We start from the raw sequence: 5,711 nt of genomic DNA on the forward strand, positions 1-5,711 counted from the left end.
GCCCCTCCCCTGCCTGCTCACTTTCCCTTCAGGCCATCTCCATGTAACATCCTCTGTGTCACACCTCCGTGTCTACTCTGTGCCTGACGTTGGGATGTGATTTCCACACTCCAGGATTGATTTTTCATTACTTTGCTCTCTTGTCGTGGTCCCAGCACCTTACTTAGTTAGCACCTAACTGGCCTTCAGTAATTTCTACTTTGAGGAATTCACCCTTTGAGGCGCCTGTCAAGACTTTAAAGTAGGATTAACTATAATGAATATTAGGTTAACTATGGAATGTTGTGAAACTATTAAAAAAAAATAAAAAGAACCAAAAGAATGAAATGTCCCTCTGTGCTGTCGAGTTGCTAGGTGGACAAGCAGTTCTAGGCTAGTTATGTAAATTAACGTGAATATGTGTTCAAAGCACATTACACACAAACACACAAAACTATAAAAAGCACAGAGGCAGTGGAATGGAACAAGAAGGAGAGCATAGCAGAACTTGACACAATCATGCTAAAGGACTCCAGCCCAGTTTGTAAATTAAATTAAAACTTTTAAAATACATATTTTTAAACATGTCTGAATGTTTTACTTAATATGTGTCTGTGGATCAGTCACATGCATGCCTGGTGTTGGAGGAAGCCAGAAGAGGCATCAGATCACCTGGGAGTGGAGTTACAGACAGCTGCGAGCTGCCTTGTGGGTACAGGGACTGAACCTGGGTCCTCCAGAATGCTATTAACCACTAAGCCATCTCTCCAGCCCCAAGTCATTAAAACTTTTCAATAAAAATGTATTAATGGGTGAATTAATATAAGTACATTTAATAATCAAATATACTAATAATCAAGAGTCTAAATTGTTTCTCAGAAGGAGGTAAAATGATGAGTCTTACCAGATAAGAATATGAAACATGCAGATTAGTTTTGATGAGAATAGAAGTCTTGTCATGGTCCAAGCACCTTACTTAGCACCTAACTGGCCTTCAGTAATTTCTACTTTGAGGAATTCACCCTTTGAGGGTGCTTTCAGGGCCGATGTTGATGACTATGCACATCTGCCCTTGACTTTCTCAGGATAGTGCAAACCCAGGCTTCTAAATGCAAAAATTCTAAAGATTATGTTGATTTAAACAGAGATCTAGGGCATTTCTGTCTCGTTGGAAAAGTCTTAGCCAGATGCTCTCTCTATTCGTCCTTCTCCACCTGACTGGTTCTGGGACCTATAATGACTATAGAAGCAATCTCAGACACTTCTGGAGAGAAATGCCCAGCAATGAATAGACTCAATGCTTTGGAGTTGCTAGCTTGATGCCCAGATGCAGATCATGTTTGCAAGAGACAGTTTACAATCTGCTCATCTCCACAAATGCAGCACGAGGGCATTCAAATCCCTGTGTCTGCAACTTCTGTCTCTCCCTCTCTAAATTGATGAGAAAGCTGTAGACACAATGGGTCTGGGTTGAATGAATCTGGGACTCTGCTCTGCTCCACAGCTCTATTTCTTTCAAAAGGAGACTAATAAATAGAGAGCACATGACAAACTAGAGTCCTAATGGCCTCCCAGGACCAGAGCATGGGTTTGTAATGTCCTGGACAGAATCTAAACCATTTGGTGCATATAGGGAAGTACTAAATCATTTCAGCCATTCTGTGCCTTTTGAAGCACTTCAGTAACTCATAAGTACTTTCCTGTTTCATTATCAAAGTAGAAGTACTCATCACTACAATGGAAGTCATATTCCCAGCCAATCCTGTTCACTGGCTTGATGTTCACCTTAGATTGGTTACCAAGAAGTCTTGGTCTATTCTGCAGTCTCTGAGATCATAGCAAGTAGAGACAGATTAGATAGAGATGTTAACAATTCTTTTTTTTTTTTTTTTTTTTTTGGTTTTTCGAGACAGGGTTTCTCTGTGTACCCCTGGCAGTCCTGGAACTCACTCTGTAGACCAGGCTGGCCTCGAACTCAGAAATCCGCCTGCCTCTGCCTCCCAAGTACTGGGATTAAAGGCGTGCGCCACCACCACCCGGCTAACAATTCAAATGTTATGTATCAGCCACACTTTGATTGCTATAAGCAAAGACCTGACAGAAACAGCTTAACATTGGAAGGACTTATTTGGGCTCACTGTTTCAGAAGATCCTGCCCATGGTTGCCTGGCCCTACACATGTGGTCTAAACATCACGGCTACAGGACAGTGTGACAGAGTAGAGCTCTTCACTCCGTGGCTGCCCAGGAAACTGAAGAGAAGAGGGAACGCCAGTGCTCAGCTGGCCTGCCTTCCTTTCCCCTTCTGTTCCATCTGAGCCTCACCACCACAGCATCATGCTGCTCACAGTCACGTGAGTCTTTACCCTTCAGTTCATCCTGCCCAGAAATGACACGGGCACATCCAAAGGTGTGTCTCACCAATTTTAAATCCAGTCAAGCTGATAGTATTAACCATCACAGTAGGCGTCCTACCCATCTCATTTAAAACCACACGGTCCCCGGCAAAGAATATAGAGCAAAAACTCACAATTCCCCAAGAGAAAGCATGTGCAAAATAACAAGTTTGCTTGCTGAAGAGCACCCAGTGTCCCGCTTGGCTGGTCATTTCCACCTGCGTCTGTTGCAGAGGCAAGAGTTGGTCCAGTTCCTGCCAGTGCACCAGTACCAACTGGGAATCCGCATCAAATGGTCTGAAATCGGCAAGCTTAAAGAATGAAAGGCTCATTGGTTTTTAAGAGCAGGAATAAAGACCTCCATGTTTTGCATCCAAATGTTGCCTTTTTTTTTTTTGCTTCTTTGAAGCAGGCCCGTTTTAAAGCTGAAACTGAAACAAATTGCAAGATAAAGTTCAGGAGAAAAAAATCTATTGATTTCCCTGAACCTGTGCTTGTCATTTATTTAATCACAGATCCATCCAGTCAGCCCACAAACGTGCTTTGAAAATGCATTTATGGGAGAGATGGTTCAGTGGTTCGGCGCTCACAATTTCTCAGACACTGGAGCAGAGTACAGTACCCAGCTCCAGTGCTAGCTAGCTCACCACTGCCTGTAACACCAGGTCCCAGGGATGCAACATCCTCTTCTGGTCTCTGCAGATAACGTGCAGTCATGTACACATAACAGACACACAAATACACATAATTACAAACAATAATAAAACTTCTAAAAATGTTTAATTTATTTTTTGACAATTTCATACATACACACGCACACATAATGTATTTTAATCATACTCATTCCGCTACTGTCATCCTCATTATCCCCCTCCCACTCTTCTGAATTCCTCCTTTTACTAACAAGTTCCTATTCTACTTTCTTGTCTTTTTTTAATTTTTATATAACCTATTTAAATAATAAAATGCTTAATTAAGGATGGCTCCATGAGTTTGGACATGCAAATTGGGCCACTGGCCTCTTACTAGGGATTACACCATTCAGAAAAAAAGGTCTCCTGCCCCTAGCAGCCATTAACTAGTAGCTCCTCAGGGGTGGAGCCTCCTAAGTTCCCCACCCAGGCCTGGTGATGGAGAGTTAAAGGCTCAATCTTGCGAAGGTCGTAAGTTTACAAACATTTATTACAAGTGGTGGGCCTTTCCCCAAGCATATTGGGGTTTCATTTGAAAATTCTTTCATAGAGAGTTGGGTTTAAGGAAGATCTTTCTTTCTCTAGGTTTGAACAGGTAAACCTGGTTCAGGAATACCAATGACAGCAAGAGTGTGGGTTTTCTCTTAGGGTAATCTGGCTTCCCTGTATTCCAGTAACCTTTTGTGCAATAAATCATTCTTTCAGCTGTGCAGTAGCATTTCAGGCCTGTCTGCTTAATCTTTAATTGGCTAAGCAGTTACAAGCTCGAATCACACTGTGTAAAAAATATTGCAATAGATCATGATATTGTCAGATTCCCCCTAAAGAACTCTGACATTATCAAGCATAGCAAAAGACCACATCTCCCCCATATGTTAATTACTGTAGTGTCCTTGGAATATGGAATAGCATAGTAATCACTTGCAAAAAGAACACACTTCTGTCTTCAGAATGTTAGAAGCTGGCATGTGTGTTTGTGGGGTGGTGTGTGTGTGTGTGTGTGTGTGTGTGTGATGGAGAACACTTAGACATGGCTGAAGAATTCCATTTTTTTGTATGCCTGTGCCCACATGATTTTTAATTTTTTTTTGCATGTGTCTGTATGTGTGATGTGTGTGCATGTTTACGTGTATGTGGACACACGTGAGGAGTCTTTCTCAAAATTCACAGGACATCAGTGTTGCAGCCTCCAGCAGCTACATATGAACAGGGCCTCTGGGAGAGAGGAAGGGGCCTGAGGTGAAATAAGGGAATAGGACGGCAAGAGGAAAAAATGGGACCAAGTCATGGTTCTGATCAAGGTCCAATGTGTATTATCCATCTGCGAAATAAGCAGGCAGGAAAAACCCCTCCCCCAGTCTGCAAGGATCCCGTGGCCAAATTAGCATCTCATTGTTCAATCCCAGAGGCAGGTGGAGCAGCTCAGTAGGACATTGTTCCTAGCAGGAACTTCGAGGCAGAGAAGTGGCAGGAACAAAGGAGCTCTCCTTTCTTTAGGAAACCTCACCCTAGGTGAGGTAGCTGTTTTGTGGCAAGGGCGAGGTCTGAATCAACCTAGGGGAGGTCACACATGAGTGCATGGCATCAGGAGTCTTTCTACATCATTAATCATTGAGACACCTTAGTCACTGAGACAGGGCCTTTCAGCTGAGCTCAGAACCCACCTGTGGGACAGTAGTAGTCCCGGAAAGAACCGAGGAAGCTTCAATCCTGGATGCCTAAAACATGAGGAAGATAGGAGTTGGCTCCCTCCCCACCTCCCAACCTGGCATCATAAAGCCAGCTTCCACCTTCCTACCAGCCCTACAGGACTTTATTACTCTCACACTTATCAAGCTTCACTCTTTGTTTGACCTTATAAGATTCCCCCCCACACACACACACACAGGACCCTGATTATGATGATGAAGTATCTTCCAATACCCCTGGCCAATGGTACAAGGCCATACAACCTTTCCCCAGAGATCCTGACTACCACTACCCCCAGGAGCATAAATATCCCTCTCTCTCTCCCCACTCCCAATAAATGAACCAGTTCTCAGAAGCTGTATCAGGTGTGTTTAGCATACTCATCACCAACCGAGATCCTGCACTGTACTTACCTGAACCCCCTAAACTTCCCCATATCCAGTCCAGCTGGAGCCTGACTACCCACAGTGGTAAGTGGACACATGGTGGTGCCACCCACCACTGCAGCTAGTCTCACTATTTCAACTTGCTTTGGGGAATCTCCTGTCTCTACTCTCTGATCTCTGGAAATGTAGATAGGCTGCAGTCCCATCATTTACCTATGTCTATTGAAAAGGGGTCTCTCTATGTAGGCCTGGCTGTCCTGGAACTCTCTGTGTAAACCAGGCTGGCCTCAAACTCACAGATCTGCGTCTGCATGCTAGGATTGCCCAAGTGTGCCACCACACCTGACTAGCCATTCCTCTTCAAGACTACCCTGGTACGCTGAGTTACTTATCTCATATTTCTATGACTGCCTGGCATAAGATATGTCTAACATCAACAAATGGATGAACAAATAAAAGATCTCCTCTTCAGCAACATATTAACAATAAAAATATCCCACCTCGCACTTGGGAGGCAGAGGCAGGCGGATTTCTGAGTTCGAGGCCAGCCTGGTCTACAGAGTGAGTTCC

At 43.8% G+C, this 5,711-nt stretch overlaps 1 long non-coding RNA gene across 1 annotated transcript; it reads left to right on the top strand.

The window, feature by feature from the left end:
• The first annotated feature begins 2,252 nt into the window (after window positions 1-2,252).
• LOC116071038 lies at window positions 2,253-2,746 on the top strand. The gene is made up of 2 exons (XR_004110684.1): window positions 2,253-2,332; window positions 2,608-2,746. It is a non-coding gene; the product is annotated as an uncharacterized LOC116071038 (long non-coding RNA).
• The last annotated feature ends 2,965 nt before the right edge of the window (window positions 2,747-5,711 follow it).

Source organism: Mastomys coucha, unplaced genomic scaffold (genome assembly GCF_008632895.1).
Source record: "Mastomys coucha isolate ucsf_1 unplaced genomic scaffold, UCSF_Mcou_1 pScaffold22, whole genome shotgun sequence".
In the NCBI taxonomy this organism is placed as follows: domain Eukaryota; kingdom Metazoa; phylum Chordata; class Mammalia; order Rodentia; family Muridae; genus Mastomys; species Mastomys coucha.